Source organism: Scyliorhinus torazame, chromosome 20, assembly GCF_047496885.1.
Source record: "Scyliorhinus torazame isolate Kashiwa2021f chromosome 20, sScyTor2.1, whole genome shotgun sequence".
NCBI classification, from domain to species: domain Eukaryota; kingdom Metazoa; phylum Chordata; class Chondrichthyes; order Carcharhiniformes; family Scyliorhinidae; genus Scyliorhinus; species Scyliorhinus torazame.
The window spans coordinates 16,704,816-16,724,247 of NC_092726.1; the positions used below are offsets into that span (position 1 = coordinate 16,704,816).

Sequence of the window (19,432 nt, forward strand, 5' to 3'; positions counted from 1 at the left end):
GACCACTCCTCCTGCACTACAGTGAACAGTGTCACAGACTGCCAAATTCCATACTGGTTTACACACTAAGCAACACACTAACATGCCAAACGACAGAAGAAAACACTTGCAGTGAGAACAAGTAGGTCAATAAAACAGGAGAAAAATTAACACAGAATTAGATGATTCAGCAGACAAAAACTTTAAGTTCTATCGTGTACTGGGCAGCACGGTGATGCAGTGTTTAGCACTGCTGCCTCATGGCGCTGAGGACCCGGGTTCCATCCCAGCCCCGGGTTGCTGTCCGTGTGGAGTTCGCACAATCTCCCCACGTCTGCGTGGGTCTCACTCCCACAACCCAAAAAGATGTGCAGGTTAGGTGAATTGGCCCTTAATTGAAATAAAAAGAATTGGGTACTCTAAATTTATGTTTTAAAAGTTTTATCGTGTAACCTGACTGGCCACGTTAAATTTCATATAATTATATGTTCTTGAATCAGCCGCACATTTCCTTGGGTTGTGATTATCAAAATGCTGAAAATTATCTTGGGTTTGACGGTTTATGATTATTTGTGGAAATATGGATAAAGACCTCCTTGATCAGATGGTAGATTATTTGTATGGAAAGCAGTTTCAGAATTTAAATATTTGTTCATTTATAGTCCTGAAACCAAGGGCGGGATTTAACTAAATGGGAAGAAAGTCCCATAGCAAGCGTGTTTAGCTGCGTGTTTCCTGGCGATCTCTTGGGAGACCCTGAGTTCTGTTCCATCTGGTCCTCATTTGTGGAAGCCAGGACTGAACTGTGCTCACCAGGGTCTCCGAGGCGAAGGGGATAGATCCCCACACCTCGGGTTCCTTGGGAATCTGCACATTAAAGTGAGACTAGCTGTCTCGCTTTAATATGCAGATTTGTCTAAAAGTGATCCCACCTACAATGGGTGGGATTTAGATCGCAACGCGAGCCGGGTAGATCCCGGGAGCGGAGTCTCCTAGCTTGTATCGGCCACGCTGTGCTGTGGCGAGCTGCTTTTCAGTGATAGCGTTGCCGTTTGATTTTGCCCCAGAGTTCTTTGTCACAGTTGCTGCAGAATTCAAAGCTGTAGCTATTACCGCCCATCACCTTCCATCAATAAAATACACTTGCAGATAAAATACTCGTGTAGCTCGTCCCTGAAATGAATTCATCCTTTGACTTTGAGAGTCAATTCTTATTTGTCTGATATCCCATGGCAATCAATTTCCTGTGCATCTGCTCAATTAAGTGATGTGTATTAGAAGACAGGGTAGGGTAGTGCGTGTAAAACACGGCAGCATGGGGGCGGCACAGTGGTTACTGTTGTTTCACAGCTCCAGGGTCCCAGGTTCGATTCCCGGCTTGGGTCACTGTCTGTGCGGAGTCTGCACTTTCTGCCTGTGTCTGCGTGGGTTTCCTCCGGGTGCTCCGGTTTCCTCCCACAAGACCCGAAAGACGGGCTTGTTAGGTGAATTGGACATTCAGAATTCTCCCTCTGCGTACCCGAACAGGTGCTGGAATGTGGCAACTAGGGGCTTTTCACAGCATTGCAGTGTTAATGTAAGCCTACTTGTGACAATAATAACGATTATTATTATTAGATGCTGGAGGTGAAGATATTCCGACGGAATGAACTTTTTGTTTAAATGCCAAGGAGAAGCTTGTCAGCCAGGCAGAAGGAGCGTTGGTTGAGAGTTACATTAAAGGAAGTCAGAAAGTAGATTCCCTTTCTTGGAATGAGATTTTTTCGGATGAGAAGGGTAAGGGCCAGGCAAGGGCACAGGTTGTGGGGTGACGGTGTGGAGAGAGGGGCACAGGGCAACGTGGGTGACTGGAGAGAGGGGGCCCATAGTGTGCAGGAGGTTGGAGAGAGGGAGGCCACAAGATGTGTGATTAGGAGCGAGGGGCCACGTGTGTGTGTGTGTGCGTGCGCGTGCGGGTGTGGGTGTGGGTGTGTGTGGGTGTGGGTGTGCATGGGTGATGGTTGAGTCAAGGAGAAATTAAGAACATAACAAGGGGAGCTGCAGTTTTACTAAAAGAAATTAGCACATAAATTCTGCCTCTAGCTTGCTGCTGTAACGCCAACGTTAGCATTTGACTCTCAATTCTCACATTGCTTTGAACTGAGGTTCATCAGAATTTTTTTGCTGTAGAAATCAGGAGAGATGGGAACCTTGAAGAGTGGAAAGATTCAAAAGATTTTCCAATTGTATTTTTAGAAATAAATTATCCTTGATTGCAATATTATGTTCTCCCTCTTGTGGTTTAACAGCTTTAGCAAGGGGAAAGATGTATTGTCAGTGTTATTTATTGAAGATTTTATCGACAATCAGGTGACCCTGTGAGCCATTTTTGTCTGTAATGAGAAGGATGATGATAAAATTGAGCAGCAAGGTTGATTTATGTCTGCTCTGACGTGACTGTGCTTCAGACCCCTTTGCCACACAGTTAGATCTGGGAGAAACCTTTGCTCCAAAATGGGTCTAATAATCTTTCGCTGGGACTCGGTGCCTGCTGCTATGATTTGTTGCTGTCTCCAAAATGTGAGGATCTGATGACGAGAATCAATTAGCCTTCTCAAACATGAGATTAAATTGAGAGTGCCTGAACTGGTTTTGCCCTTTTGAATGTGCTTACAGTCACAGCAAAATGGAGGGACGCACTGAGTGCAGCACGCTGCATAACATTGCTGACAGTGATGAATAACGATTGCACCATTGTTAGGGAGCAGGAGAATAGCAACGAGAGCCAGCCTTTGCCAGGAAAAGAGATTATCCCTTCTCATTCTAATTGGCTTGCTCTTAATACTGTTGGTTATCTCATTCAATAATTTGGTAGATAACAGAGGCGCTTCAACGTATGTCCGATTAGAATATTCTGATGTCTGACATTTGATTAGATTTACATACCTGCTTTGCCTCTGAGAGTAAGGAGACTGTGTTTTGGTTTCATGGTAAGAGGTTGCAGCATTTTATGCATTTTAATTTGTTCTGTGCTGAGGTAGGGCTGTATTTATTGGCCAGAGGGAGTGGTGCCATCTCCTCTTTGTGAAAACCTGCCTGACTGAGTTCTTTGCTGGGATGTTTCAGTGGATTTGAGTCCCAGGTAGGCCAGATTGGGAAGGGCTTCGCTTCCCTATAAGATGGGTGGAGACTGTTTATCTTTTCACAACAACCTGGTTGGCTTTGTGCTCTTACATCAGAGTCCTAGATGTTTACAGCATGGAAACAGACCCTTCGGCCCAACTTGTCCATGCCGCCCAGTTTTTACCACTAAGCTAGTCCCAATTGCCCGCATTTGGCCCATATCCCTCGACACCAATTTTACCCTATAACGGTCTAAAAGCTTTTTAAAAGACAAAATTGTACCTGTCTCTACTACTGCCTCTGGCAGCTTGTTCCAGACACTCACCACCCTCTGTGAAAGAAATTGCACCTCTGGACCCTTTTGTATCTCTTCCCTCTCACCTTAAACCTATGCCCGCCAGTATTAGACTGCCCTACCTTTGGGAAAAGATGTTGACTATTTATCTTATCTATGCCCCTCATTATTTTATAGACCTCTGTAAGATGGTGCCATCTTGTGTATCATTTCCTGTCAATACACCTGTGTGCAGAAAGAAAAGACTCGTATATACCAAACCCTTGCACAACCTCGGGGCATCTCTTTGCAACCAATACAGTTTTTCTGAAGATGCATCACTGATATGTTGTTGGAAACATGGCAGTCAATTTGTGCACAGCAAGTTCCTACATGTGAATATTATAGGATAAGGATGTGGCATAGAAAAAGAGTTAACGTGGGACTTGTTACAGTACCTGCAACACTCTGATATAAAGGAACACATGGCCCGAGTATGGAACGCAGTGTTGAAGTGGCAGAGATGTGTGTAGAGGCAAGCAAGTAGACAGCTCTTAGCTTGGACTTTATACTGTATATGTGTGTAGTTAGTTTATTTTCTTGAAATATTTTTATTCCGAATTTAGCGTTTTTTTTTTTTTTTTTTTTTTTTTTTTGTTTTTTTTGTTTTTTTTTATATATAATATATATATATATATATAAAAAAATTAAAAAATAATAATAAATAAGTTTACAAAAAGACCATGGGCTGGATTCTCTGTCGGTGGGATCCTCTGCTTTGCCAGCAGTGCACTCACGCCTGTGGATTTCCTGACGGCATGGGGGTGCCTACAATGGGAAACCCCATTGGCCGGCTGGCAGAACGGAGGATCCCGCTGCCGGCCGGGACGTGCCGCATCAGAAAACGGGTGCGGCGGGATAGACGATCCCCACACATTTAATATCATCGAGGTACCCCTCCCCGTACAGTGTTATTTCGGCCTATGCTTGCTCCCCTTCCGACCTGAGACCCTTTGACCTTGCCGTAGGGTCCTTTCTTTGTGGCCTTGTTCTCCGCCCTTGTATGTGTGTAGTTATGATTAGTTAATAAACGTTTGTTGTCGAACTATACAAGACTCTCAATGTCACAAACTACACCCAATGGAGGCAATTCAACGGACAAATGTTCAAGTCCGCTTTTGACGGGGTGTTTCCTGGTGGCTGCAGCGCCAAGAAACACCCCGCTGTTTATTTTGGGCTCTGAATTTCACCCCGCCCAAACCGCACCGAGGGATATCCTGCTGGTGAGCTGATCTCGCCAATGGGAATGCCTGTTTGACGATCGGGGCACCATATTGATTGGCAGCCTCGATTTTATCACTTATCCCTCCAACTGGGCATCCTGGCAATGCCAGGATAGTCAAGGGGAGTGCCAAGGTGCCACCCTTCCCTGGTCCTGAACACCCGGTGGTTGCCAATGGCTTGCAAGACCCCCGAGGTGCCGGTCTATGTTTGTGTGGACCAGTACCAAATGCCGCTGTAGGGAGGTCTCCCGGGCGCGGCTGTTGTGTTGGGCGAATTGGGTATTTAAATGAGCCATTCAGCTCACAGAGTGACTTGCGATTGGCTTGACGTGGAGCCCAATTTGGGGCCCTCAGCAATTCACCCATTGCGCCCGGATCCACTCTGGGCGCAACGCAATGGGATTGCTGAATCATGTTCAATATCTAAGAACAAAAAGGACCAGATAATCTATTTTGCTGATGTGAGACCCTGGGGAAAGTTCAATGGGACCCCTTTGTGGACAGATAGGCGCTCGATTTAACTTATCCTCCACTGAAAAACGGCGCTGATGACCGTGCATTACCCCTTCATTACAGTAAGTCGAATGAGTTCAGATGTAGCTTTTTTTAAAAATCACTTTGGGGAGAAAAATAGCGAACTTGAAGCTTTTACTGAGCTGTATTCCAAGGTGAAGTGATCCAAAATTACTTTTGGAACCTTTCACTGAATCTCCAAAGGTTTAAAAAACATCACTTCTGCAAGTTACAGAGTGTATATATTTATTCACTGATTTGAAATCTTGTCACTCAGTGATTCGATCCAAAATGTTGAGCTGTCGAGTTGAAGAGTAGCGCAGCAGAGTGTGAGTGATATAAATCGCTAAGCACGCTGCCTAGTGCAAGATGCCTGGATTACTAAATGCACAAATCCAATAGGCTGGGACCGGAAGCAGGATTCGACATACAGCCCCCTGGCTTAGCAGGACTGCAATTTCTCTTGCTTGCCATGTAACTGAATATGATAATCCTCACTGACACTCCTGGGGAATTGCTGATTGATCTCCCGGTAGGCTGTGAGCCAGTGTCCAGTGGCGTACTACAGGAATCTGTGCTGGGTCCCCTATCTGGGGATGGCAAGAGAGCACAGTGGTGAGCACTGATGCTTCACAAGCGTCAGGAACCCAGGTTCGATTCCTGGCTTGGGTCACTGTCTGTGCAGAGTCTGCATGTTCTCTCTGTGTCTGTGTGGGTTTCCTCCAGGTGCTCCAGTTTCCTCCTGCAAGTCCCCAAAGAAGCCCTGTAAGGTGAATTGGACATTCTGAATTCTCCCTCTGTGTACCCGAACAGGCTCCGGAATGTGGCGACTAGGGGCTTTTCACAGTAACTTCATTGCAGTGTTAATGTAAGCCTATTTGTGACAATAATAAAGATTTATTATTATTATAGAACTTTGTTGAGGCTATAGCTGGAGTAGTGTGTGCAATTCTTGTCGTCACATTATAGGGTGGATGTGATTGCACTGGAGGGGATGCAGAGACCATTCACCAGGATGTTGCCTGGGATGGAACAAGTTATGAAGAGCGGTTGGATAGGCTTGGGTTATTTTCTCTGGAGCAGAGAAGACTGAGGGCGACCTGATCGTACAAGATTTTGAGGGGCATTGACGGGGTGGATAGGGAGCAGCTGTTCCCCTTCATTGAAGGGTTAGTTATGAGGGCACGCCAATTCAATATGTGAGAGGGGCAGGAGATTTGGGGAGGGAATTTGAGGTAAAACGTTTTTAACCTAGAGGTTTTAACCTGTCAGTCTGGACTGCACTGCGTGGGATGCTGTTGAGGCGGATTGCCTCATGTCCTTCAAAAAGTACCTGGATGAGCACGTGGCATGTCATAACATTCAAGGCTATGGTCCAAGTGCTGGCAAATGGGATTAGGCAGGCACGTCAGTTGTTTTTCATGTGTCAGTGCAGACTCGATGGGCTGAAGGGCCTCTTCTGCGCTTTATTATTCTGTGGGCTTTGTAGTACGAGTGCCTGGGTGGAGGTCCGCCCACTGAGCACCTTAAATATTAACCGCCAGACCCGAACTGCAGTTCCTGCAGGGAGTTACGATTTGAGTCCTTATTTGTGATGGAGAATAAACCTGCTTTGCCTTTTAGCTTGTGACACATTAGGAGTGGACCTCAATGTTACAGGCAAGCATGGAATAAATGTGGTGATTTGTAGAGAAAAGTAAAAGTCTGTTTTGTGAGTTAGTCCAAACTAAAATTTACTTCTATGCTGCATAGCCCCCTGCCCCCAACTTCACTCAAACAATTTTAGTGTGTTAGCAGCATATTCCCACTATTTACCCTGCTTGCGGGGGGGGGGGGGGGGGGGGGGGGGGGGGGTGGAAACTGAGTAGATAAATCGGAATAAATTGTCTCCTGCATCCTTTCTGTTGCTTTGTCAACCTTCTGTCTGATGGTAACACTGTATGTGGCCGGTAGTGTACAAGTGCTTTTGTAATTGTGATGCACCAACCCTGGCTGTATATTCCACGATGGACCAAGTGTAAACCACAACAGGTAGGATAAGGTGGGCTCAAACAGAATGAGCATCAAAATAACTTCCAAGAAGAGCCTTGATCAAGAAGCTTGCAATTTCACTCTGTCAAAAGTGCAGTATTCATTTGGCCTTTCCTGGGTTTTTGGAGGGCGGATGAATATGTAAACAGGAAGTGTTTCAAAAGGGTGTTTTAAGTGAAGTGTTCTCATGTGAAAACTGTTAATTTTTTCTTGTTTGAAAAAATGTTCTGCAGTTCAGCTGCTGGTTTTCTTGGTGCTCAGTGAGCTTAAGTAGTACCGGGTGGAAAGAGCAGCTCACCGACTGGTGCCCGCCCACTCATTAGAAAGCTTAAATACCTGCATAGAGGGAGGACCCAGCATGTGTTTTAATTGGACTCCATTGCAACTGTGATGGTTTGGACTTCCCACGTGTTTGTGATACTCTGAGCTTTTTTCTTCAGCTTTGCACCTGGCTATTACCCTTGGCTGGCTCCTCCTATCGCCGTCTTGGCTGCTGGCTCAATGTTTTGTCTTCTGGGGACAAAGCTGACCCGAGTGCAGGAAACCAGCAAGTGTGGGGAAAATGTGGCCCTCAGCAAAACACCGAGAGCAAGATTGGTGTCGTTATGTTGGAAATATCCTTCTGCCTCTCATGGACACAATTGTTGTATTGTAATCGGGTGGGAATGGAAGATGCACATGAAAGAGCAAAGAGTGAACAGAGAGCTCTTCAATCAGAAGCATTGCTTCACATTCAGAACATAAGATGAACATATTCAATGCGAAAGTTCATTAATGGGGGAGGTAATAAAAATTCCCAAGCTTTGTTCAAATTTATGACCTGATTGCCACTCCCTACAGTGCCTTTGTATCTTCAAGTCATGTCTTATGGCACAAAAAGTGGCCCTTCAGCCGATCGTGTCTGTGCTGGTCATTGAGCATCTATCTATTCTAATCTCATTTCCCAACGCTATGGCGTTTCAAATGCTCATCAAAATGCTTCTTAAAATAGCGGGTTCTGTTACTGTCACCCTTTCAGGCACTGAGTTTTTTCTCACATTCCCTTAACCTCCTGCCCCTTACCTTAAGTTTCTGTCCCCTGGTATTAACCCCTCGACTAAGGGAAGAGTTTTCTTCTTATTTACCCGATCTATGTCCCTCGTAATTTTGTCCAACTCAATGAGGTTTTCCCCCCCCCCTCCCACCCACCCACCAGCCTTCTCTGCTCCAAGGAAAACTCCAGCCTAACCACCCCCTCTTCCTAGCTGAAACGCCCCAGTGAATCTCCCCAGGCAACATCCCAATGAATCTCCTCTGCACCCTCTGTCATGCAATCATTTCCTTCCCAGAGTGTGGCGATCAGAACTGCTCACAATCCTCCAGCTCCCTGCACTTTTATTCTGTGCCTCGGTTAATAAAGGCAAGTGTCCCAGAAGCCTTCTGTCCTCTCGGTATTGTGGGAGTGTTGCTATGGCAAATACATGGTGCCTGAATTTATTACCTGAAGGATTTTTGTGTAAGGTGTTTCAGCAAACACCTCTAATCTAATCTGTCAGCTACATATTACATACACCTAACTTCAGCTGGTGGCCAGGCAACCAGGTGCAGTGACAGCCTGATTTTCCAAAATGCCCTCAATCTCCTTTCTGTCGTGTTAATGCTGGCAACATGGTCACCGCGATTATCTTTTTTGCAAAGGTGCCCCTGTCCCAGAGTGCCTGGGATGGGATAATCAATTGGACAATAGACTTGATTTTTGACCATTTTTTACTTGCCATTTGCCAATGGGGTTGGAATCATCATACTCCATTGAAACATTAATGCAACTGCTGCCACTTCGAAAGGGACCTCGCTCGGGATGGGATAATCAATTGGACAATAGACTTGATTTTTCCTTGCACACACGGATGACCGCAGTTGAGGTGAGATTGTGTCACCTAACTACCTCCGGGTAGTTTGAGAAATAGTCCACTATGAGGACGTAGTCCAGGCCAAGTGCATGGAACAGGTCGATGCCCACTTTGGTCCAGGTGGACGTGACCAACTCATGGGGTTGCAAGGTTTCCCTTGGCTGAGCAGGCTGGAAACGCTGGCATGTTGGGCAGTTAAGAACGGCGTTGGCAATGTCCTCGTTGATTCCAGGCCAGTACACTGCCTCACGGGCCCGTCGGCGGCATTTCTCCACTCCCAGGTGGCCCTCATGGAGCCTGTGATGGGATAATCAAGTGCCTGGGATGGGATAATCAATTGGACAATAGACTTGATTTTTGACCATTTTTTACTTGCCATTTGCCAATGGGGTTGGAATCATCATACTCCATTGAAACATTAATGCAACTGCTGCCACTTCGAAAGGGACCTCGCTCGGGGTGTCAGATGCACTTGCCTTGTGTCAGACAATAGGATCCTGATTTCCACAGTAAAAGGTCTGGTGCAAATCTGACCCCCGATCACTATTTTAGCTAGGAGCTGGTTTGGGCCTGCACAGCACAGATTTAGGCCAGCCCTTAGGCAGTGGAAGGCAACAGGTACAACCATATATAAATCTGGAATTACATCAGCTTCAAAGGAGCAGGACCTACAAAAATAATTTGGTTGCAGGGCTCTCTCTCCCCCTCTCTCTGTATCCATCTCTATCTTGGTGATCAAGACCTCCTCGCAACAGTGATGACTGAATTTTGCTTTACCTGATGGGATGGATGTCCTGTTTTGTCAACTGCAGCTCTTCTGGTAAATGCAATTGAGGCCTGAGCCTCAAAGCCACAGTGGTTGCAGCCCCCCACCATGGATCCCAAAAGCAAGAAATAGGCCTTAGGATGCTTGCACGTACTGAAGACAGTCAGTCATGTAATCTGTTCTGTTCCAAGATTTCTGCAGCAGAGGTGGAGCAGGGTCCTCTGGGTGGAGAATTGCACAGAAATAGAGGCAAAAAAAAGTACCGAGGAAGGTGGAAATTTGAAATGAAAACACAAGTGCTGCCAACAGCCAGCAGCAGGTCAGCACCTAGCATTTGTGAAGAGAAGTTGTGACCTCTCACCAGATGTAGGAGTGCTCATATTTATCCTGCCTTCCAAGGCCAGCATTCAGCATCCAGCAGAAGGTCACAGACCTGGCGAACACTGATTCTTTCTTCACGCGATGCTGGGCATTTCTGCCGTTTTGTGACATTTAAAAAAAAAAAGGCTTGGGTGCTCCTTTCAGTCTTAATACATCATTGAATATTGGCCTCTGGGACGAACAAATAGAAGTGCAGTTGTGTCACTTTGGCTCTATCAAAGCTCACACAATCTGCCTGAGGCAAGGCAGTGACAAATCAGCCAGCGTTCCTGCTTGTGAGCGCCAGTCACCTCCAAGAAAGTGGCTACTTTGAGACAGGAATAAACTTCTTCTCTCAAGATCAAATTGGCAGTAGATAGTCATTGTCTATGTGATGGTGCCTTCAGGAAAGGGAGGGCAGAAGAAGATGGAAGGGCAATTGAAAAGCCAGTGTTGTCATTTCTACAGAACGCAAACTGTCCTGTTGAAGGATGCCACTCGTAATGTGCGAAACAAGTGGTGACCTCCACATAATGAAAACATCAGCAGAGGCTTCTCGGGTGAGCACTTTGTATGAACAGAAACAAAATAACAAGTCTCTGCACGAGGCAAGCGTCAAATGACTGGAAATCTTCTGAGCTTACAAACTGATATCTGTTTCATGATTCCAAGTCTGATATCCATGAGTGTTGTAATACTTGCAGATTATCCGTTTGCAGAACAGAAAGTGCTGGAAATAACATGTCTGCCAACGTGGGCAGAGGGAGGAACAGCATTGACGTTTCAGATCCTACGCCTTTGCTTCACAACTCTTGGTTCATTTGCAAAGCTGCCCATCCATCGACCTCAATCAAATCAAGTATTTCAACTTCAATGAAGAGAGGTCAAACTGTGGCCCTCGAGCCCTTATGCCGAGCAAATTCAATTCTATTTGTGCTATATTTCCCTACTTCCTGCTCTCGGTGCAAGACAAAGGCTGTGCTATTTCTGTTCAAAACGCTGTAAGATAAAAGTTGTTTCATCTCTGTTCAACTCATGGTTCCATAATATGAAACCCATGATAATGTTACAGATGCTTGAAATACAGAAGACCAAGAATATCCTCGCAACTGAGCTCCAGTTCTCTTCAGCTTAATATCAGAAACCTTCCTCCGTGGCATTTCATTATATCTGGAACAAACCTGTATCTGCCTTTCATGACCTCTGATGTTTCAAAGCACTTGACAGTGACCGGAACACTTTTGAAGCGTGGTCACTATGTTATAAGGTGGGAAACCAGGCAGCCAATTTGCACACAGCAACTTCCCACAAACGGCAACAGGGAAAACCAGGTGATCCGTACTAGTGATGTTGGCTGAAGGATAACTGGGGAGGATGAGTATCACAAGATATTTTACATCGGTCCAAGTGGGCAGATGAGACCTTTCTTAAATATCCTGTCACCAAAAAATGGCAGCTCCAACAGTGCTGCATTCCCTTGGTATTGCACCAAAGTGTCAAGCTAATAAACCATATTCACTAGTTTCCCCTCATCTATTCTGCTAGTTGCACCCTCAAACAAACTTCAACAGTTTGTCAAACATAATTTCCTTTTCATACATCTGTGTTAACTCTGACCTATTTTCTAAATGTTTAGTTATTACATCCTTTAGAATAGAGTCTAGCATTTTCTCTACTACTGAGTAGCACGTTGGCTAGCACAGTTGCTTTGCCACTCCAGGGTCCCAGGTTCGATTCCCGGCTTGGGTAACTGTTCACTTGTCAGTGCGGAGTCTGCAAGTTCTCCCAGTGTCCTCCGGGTGCTCCGGTTTCCTCCCACAAGTCCCGAAAGACGTGCTGTTAGGTGGATTGGCCATGATAAATTGCCCTTTGTGTCCAAAAAGGTTCAATGGGTTATGGGGATAGGCTGGAGGCGTGGGCTTAAGTGGTGTGCTCTTTCCAAGGGCCGGTACAGACTCGATGGGCTGAATGGCCTCCTATACTGTAAATTCTATGATACTTGTGCTCAAGTCCCTGGGTTGGACTTGAACCATAAATTTCTGATTTGGAGCCGGGGAGGGTTTGCTACTGAACCATGGCTAACAACACAAATATCGACCGAAAATGGCCAGTCAAAGGGTTCTGTTTCTTTGGAATCCTCTACCAGAGAGCTGTAGATGTTCAGTGGCTGAGTATGTTCAAGATAAGAGACCTATAAATGTTTTTGCTAGTAAGGAATGCAGGGTCTTGGAGATAGTATGAAAGGTGTGGAGAGGTTGAACATCAGCCATGATCTTATTGATGGCTGGGGCAGGATCAAAGCGCTCAATAGTCCTGCTCCTAATCGTTGCCTTCTTTGTGGTTCTCTTGCTGACACCACACTGAAGGTGAGCAGCAGTGTGTGTTGGCATGCCAACTGACTTCACAGCTCACCTAAAGTGATTGCAGTATTTACACAGGCTCATTCTACACATGTATTTAAAAAGCTGCCCATGGCTTCAATCCATTCAAGACACATCACTTCACCCTGCAAGATTTATTAAAAATAAATTTAGAATACCCAATTCTTTAGTTTTCCCAATTTAAGGGGCAATTTAGCATGGCCAATCCACCTACCTCCCTCCATATCTTTGGGTTGTGGGGATGAGACCCACACAGACACGGGGGAAAATGTGCAAATTCCACATGGACAGTGACCCAGGGCCTGAATCAAACCCAGATCCTCTGCGCGTGAGGATTTACCCTGCAAGATGCACCGTAATTAAGAAGTATCTCGTATGGGGGTGTAAAGAGGTAGTTGACGATGTCTCTGTCAGACTGCTGGTCAGTTCAATTCCCTGTTTGGTGATGCTTACACCGGTTAAGTGGTTTTGTTTATAAAATAACAATCCCTTAATCAGCCCAAGCTGTGAGGAAAGATCCAGAACGGTTCGGGAGAGTGACAACGATCGTATAGTGGAATCTGCTGTCTGATGGAGAGAGCTGCATGTCTTTTTTCTCCTCCTGCTTTTCATAAGCTTGGGATACAATAACAGCAGACTCTCTCATTCTGTCACTCGCTCACCTTTACCTCCTTTGCCTTCTCACGCAAGTAGTCAGAAATGTGATGTGGCAGTCGGTTTAAAAATAGCTCTGAAAATGTAATCTGCATGCATGGACATTTGTTATCACGAGAGAGAGAAAAAGAAAGCTCAAATTGCCACTCGATCGGCACTATTCACCGGGGAGCAAACACGATATAGAGAAGGAAATTTGGGAACCTCCCCAGTATGTCCACTGCACAATATCATATGCCAAGACTTTGAATCACTCTTCCCAAGTATGTGCAATGGTTTGGCCTACCCACTGCAATAACCCACATTGGGCATTGATGTAGTCAATGCATTATTTATGCTTAATGAATGTCTTATCAATTAGATTATAAGTATACATTTCTCCGTGCTTGGAGCAAACTGACCAACTTCACTTACTCCCGCTGTCAAGCTGAGAGATAATCACAATCATTTTCACAGCATGTTACATGCAGCCAGATCCCGAAAGCGATCCATTCGTCACCACCTGGCCAGAACTGAGGCTAGAACATACAAAAGGAGGCCATTCGGCCCGTCGAGTCTGCACCGACCCCTTAAGCCCTCACTTCCACCCTATCCCTGTAACCCAATAATTCCTCCTCACCTTTTGGACACAGGCAATTTAACATGGCCAATCCACCTCACCTGCACGTCTTTGGACTGTGGGAGGAATTGGAGCACCCGGAGGAAACCCACGCAGACACTGGGAGAACGTGCAGACTCCGCACTGACGGTGACCCAGCAGGGAATCGAACATCGGGCCCTGGCGATATGAAGCCACTGTGCGACTGTGCTGCCCTATATTTATTGAAACTGTCTTCCTGAGTTGAGACCCTTTTCATAAAATGGGGGCATAGGAAGAAGTGGGGTTAGGAATGGGAGGTGATGAGAATGGGCCACCATAATCCTATGTGTGGGAGGAGCAATACAAACCAATTAAATCAGTGGAAGAATTCAATCACTGGCAAGTAATTCCAAGTATTAATCCAATATTTAGAGGGTAACACAAGGCCTGATGGCGAGAAATGTGTTTATATGGGGAGGAATGTACACCACATCCATTTGTGAAGATGATACAAGTCTGACATTGTGTAGTATTAAGTGCAAGCTATTAGTGAGAGAATGAAAAGAATGTGGATGACCGGATTAATAATGACAGGTGTAGGCTTTCTCTAAGTCCCACTGGTGGTGTTTGATCCAACTGCAGCAGGGACAGCTGTTGGCACTACAGTTCATCAAACCATCTCTCTACATATTACACTTGGGATGTTGGATGCTGCGGTCAAATAAGCACAGCTTTTCAGAGCTGGCACCAGGAATCGTGGAAGCAACTTGCAAGAATGCAGCCAATATTAGCTCAAGACAGATCCTCAGCAATGTGTGTGTACACAACCTCCTGTCTTTGGAGATTAATAAGGTCAAAAAGTGTGCATTACACAGCACACATCTGTCAGATCAACTACTGAGGTCCCGTCAGTCATGCGAGGGTTTGAGATGTAGAACTCGCCCCTGTGCGCACATGGTAAATGTTCTGCAGAGAAATAGTATCAACACTAAGGCCGAATGCCCTCCCTTGGTACTGTAACCAGGCTAAACAACAGGTTAAATATTTTCCACCTAAGCTAATTGCATTTGTCCACAGGTTTCACCCCAAAGTGGCACAGATTTTAAAAACAAGCTCAAACCATGAGTGCACGTGTCATGTAACAAGTCAGAGTCTGATAAATACTTTTAAAGATTGCTGATTTATCTAACACCCTTTCACTGGCCCATGAGGGAGGTGGATTGCTGAGGATCTATGGGCAATTGGACATTTCACCAATCATTAGCTCCTCAGCCAGTCCGCCGCCTCGCCTCGGAGAGTACACCTTCCCACCTGTGTGGCAGCCAATGACACTGGTATGCAAAGAACGTACAGCACAGGAACAGGCCCTTCGGCCCTCCAAGCCTGCACCGGTCATGATACCACTCTTGGCCAACCCTCAGCACTTCCTAGTGCCGCATTCCTCTATGCCCATTCTATCCTTGTATTTGTCGAGGTCCTTTTGTACGCCGTTAATGTATCTGCTTCCACACCTCCTCTGGCAGGGCGTTCAGCACACTCATCACCTCGCTGTATACATTATTTTTTTTAAAAACTGCCTCGCACATCTCCTCTAAACTTTGCCCCACGGACCTTTAACCCATGCCCCCTAGTGACTGACCCCTCCACCCTGGAAAGATTGCCTTCCATGCACTCTATCCATGCCCCTCATTACCTTGTAGACCTCTATCAGGTCGCCCCCTCAACCTCCCGTCATTCTAATGGAAACAGTCCAAGTCTATTCAGACTCTCTGCATAGGTAACACACTCTAGACTAGGAAACATCCTGGTAAATCTCCTTTGCACCCTCTCCAAAGCCTCCACTCCTTCCGGTAGTGTGACGACCAGAATTGTGCCTGCCATTTCCGGTAGTGTGACGACCAGAATTGTGTGCCATATTCCAAGTGCGGCCTTACCAAGGTTCGATACACACTGTAGCATGACTTGCCAGTTTTTATAATTGATGCTCTGTTCAACTGAAGGCAAGCATTCCATATGCTTTCTTGACTACTTTCCCACTTGTGTTGCCACTTTCAAAGATCTGTGGACCTGCATGCCCAGATCGCTTGAATTTCTATATTCCTAAGAGTTTTGCCATTACGGTATAATTTTCCACTCTATGTTAGAACTACCAAAATGCATTAACTCACATTTGTCTGAATTAAACCCCATTTGCATTTCTCTGCCCAAGTCTCCAACCTATCTATGTCCTGCTGTATCCTTTGACACTCTCAACACTATGTGCCACTCCACCAACCTTGGTGTGACCCACAAATTTACTAATCAGACCAGCTACATTTTCCTCCAAATCGTTATGTATACTACAAACAAGAGCACCGATCCCTGTGGAACACACGAGTCGCAAAAAGAAAATCTCAGTGGGTCTTGATTTGTTATGTTCCAGGTGTAGCATAAGCTTCCTTGTGGTGCACTTGACAAAGGAAGGTTCAAATGTGGAGATAACTTCAACGTTTATTAAACTATTTACACTTCTATTACTCTGGTTCGATACTACTGCTAATCCTACTATCGCTACCCAGACTGACTACCAGTCTGCTGCAATCCACATTGTGGGAGTGATATTGAATCAACCCTGTATCTCTACTCACTGACTGTCTCCACTGGAAAGAGGCAGATCATGTGTGTGGTGTCCTTTATATATGGGTTGCTGTAATGCCCCTCTGTGGTCGTGTCGCCTCCTTGTGTATCGTGAATGTCCATTGGTCGTGTCCTATCCAACTCGATCTATTGGTTGAGTGTGTGTGATGTCTCTGGTGCTCCCTCTAGTGTCTAGCTAGCCTACATGTATTTACATTAACCCCCATGTACCCACAGTGATGCACATCACCACAGGTCTGACAGCATCGGCGTAGGGAGAGAAAAGGGCTAATGTTTCGAGTCCAGATGATCCTTTGTCAAAGGGTCACTAGTCACAACCTTCCATTCAGAAAAACACCTTTCTACTACTCCCCTCTGTGTCTTCTGTGACCGAGCCAGTTCTGTATCCATCTTGCCACCTCATCTCTGATCCTGTGTGACTTCACCTTTTGTACCAGTCTGACATGAGGCACCTTGTCAAAGGCTTTACTGAAGTCCATGTGAAAAACATCCACTGCACTACCCTCATCAATCATCTTTATCACCTCCTCAAAAAACTCGTTCAAAAACCCACCTTCACAAAACCATTCTGTCTATCACTAATGAGACATTTGTTTCCAAATGGGTATAAATCCTGTCCCTGAGAATTCTCTCCAATAATTTACCTACTACCGACGTGAGGCTCACCGGCCTACAGTTTCCTGGATTATCCCTGCTACCTTTCTTAAACAGCGGTACCACATTAGCTATTCTTCAGTCCTCTGGGATCCACTCGTAGCCAATGAGGATACAAAGATGTCAGTCAAGGCCCCAGCAATTTCCTCTCTTGCTTCCCTCGGTATTTTGGGGTAAATTCCATCCGTCCAGGAGACTTATCAACCTTAATGTATTTTAAACACCAAATACCTCGTTTTTGATAACATGACCCAGACTATCCACCCACCCTACCCAAGAATCATCTTCCATAAAGTCCTTTTCTTTGGTGAACACTGATGCAAAGTACTCATTTAGTACCTCGCCCATTTCCTCTGACTCAACACATATATTCCTCCCACTCAACACATAGATTCCTCCACTGTCCTTAAGTAGTCAATCCTTTCCTGGCCACCCTCATGCCTTTTACATATGAATAAGAAGCTTTGGATTCACCTTAACCCTACTTGCCAAGGACTTTTGATGACCCTTCCTCAGTACCTTCCTACTTTCTTTGTACTCCTCAACGGTTTCGACTGTCCCCACCATTCGAGGCCGTACTAAAGTCTTTTTCTTTTTGACAAGGTTCACAATATCCCTCGTTATCCAAGTCTCCCTAAACTTCCCATACTTATCCTTTGTTCTCTTAGGAATGGGACTTTCCTGAATGCTAATAAAATGTTGCTTGAAAGACTCCCACATGTTCGATGTTGATTTCCTATCCAACAGCTGCACCAATCCAAATTCTTCAAATCCTGTCTGTTATCGTCATTTGCCTTTCCTCAGTTTAGCACTTTAACCCTCATCCCTATCCAAAAGTTTCCTAAAAATTAGGAATTGTGGTCACTACTCTCAAGATGTTCCCCGACTGAAATCTCAATCATCTGTCCAGCCTGATTCCCCAATACCAGGTCCAGTACTGCCCCTCCTTCCTCGTTGGACTATCTCCAAATTGCATAAGAAGCCTTCCTGGATACACCTGACAAACTCTGTCCCATCCAAGTTCCTAGCACTAAGTGAGTCCCAGTCAATATAGGGAAGTTAAAATCTCCAACCGCAACAAACCTGTTACTTTTGCACTTATCCAGAATCTCTCTACCTATCTGCTCCTCTAATCTGCTCGCTGGCAGTTGGAGGGCCTGTAATAAATCCCCAATGTTGTGATTGCCCCCCTCCTGTTCCTGAGCTCCACCCAGATTGCCTCTTTGTATGAGCCCTCCGAGGTGTCCTCCCGCAGTACGGCTATAATATTTTCCTGAACAAGTAATGCTACTCCCCCACTCCTTTTACACACCCTCTATCTCTCCAGAACGCATCTGTGTCGTCCAACGTTCAGCTACCAATCCTGCCCTTCCTTTAACCACGTTTCTGTGATAGCCACAACATCATAGTTTCACATACTAATCAGTGCTCTAAGTCCATCCGCCTTAACTGCTATACTTCTGGTGCTTGAAACAAAATACACTGCGTTTGAGCAGACTGGTTGAATTAGAAACAATCAAAATCTAATTGTCATCTAAATGTATCCACTGTAACTCCATTCCATGTTTCAGAAATCTCTTGTACCTTCAGGAAGGTACCTTAGACCAGCACTTATCTCAATGTCAAGTCAAACAACATCCCAAGATGTTGAGACAGTCATGATCACAGATAGAAATACTGACAGAATATTCCATGACGTTATTCAGTTAATTCTAAATGTTAAGAAGATCCATCTTCGATTCCTTGAACTAGCTTATTGCGAAGGAAGGGGGCGGACTGATCAAATTGTCCTCGTACCCACGTTTTCTGAGGATCTCCTTTGAGAGCAAAGATGACTGTCTTTTCTCCCACTTGTATCATTCGCCTGCTGCTACACCAACTCTTGTGTTCAACAAGTGCAAAGAGCTCATCTGCTGCTGCTGCATCCCACCCTTCCACTTGTCAGCCATGCTGCCCTGAACTCCCATCCCCCCACCCCCCCCCCAAACCAAATTCATGACCTATCTCCCTCCAAGTTCATCTGGTCCATCGTCCATGAAATCCTGCTTGTTTGATCCCAGTCTTAATGTACTATTCACCACTCAGCACAATTCCTGATCCGATACTCATGTCCTAATGAGAAAAGAATCCCAAGTTTCACATGGTGGAAACTCACAGGCTGTTTTAAGTGGAAGGTACCATTCCCACACAAATATTGCAGTAACTGCAATAATTTCATTGGCGATTTTCAGTCTGTAATTAGCCTCTTTGAAGAAGAAATAAGTCCAGAATTTTCAGTTTGCCAACAAGATCATTCAAGTGCGAAGATTCAGTTGCAGATGCGGAAGAT

The 19,432-nt window shown here is 45.4% G+C and overlaps 2 protein-coding genes across 13 annotated transcripts in view; one reads left to right on the forward strand and one right to left on the reverse strand.

Moving 5' to 3' along the window:
- Positions 1-19,432, reverse strand: part of LOC140396913 (histone-lysine N-methyltransferase NSD3-like) — a 579,137-nt gene that overhangs the window by 545,111 nt on the left and 14,594 nt on the right.
- Positions 1-19,432, forward strand: part of tacc1 (transforming, acidic coiled-coil containing protein 1) — a 457,444-nt gene that overhangs the window by 108,628 nt on the left and 329,384 nt on the right. The window lies entirely within an intron of this gene.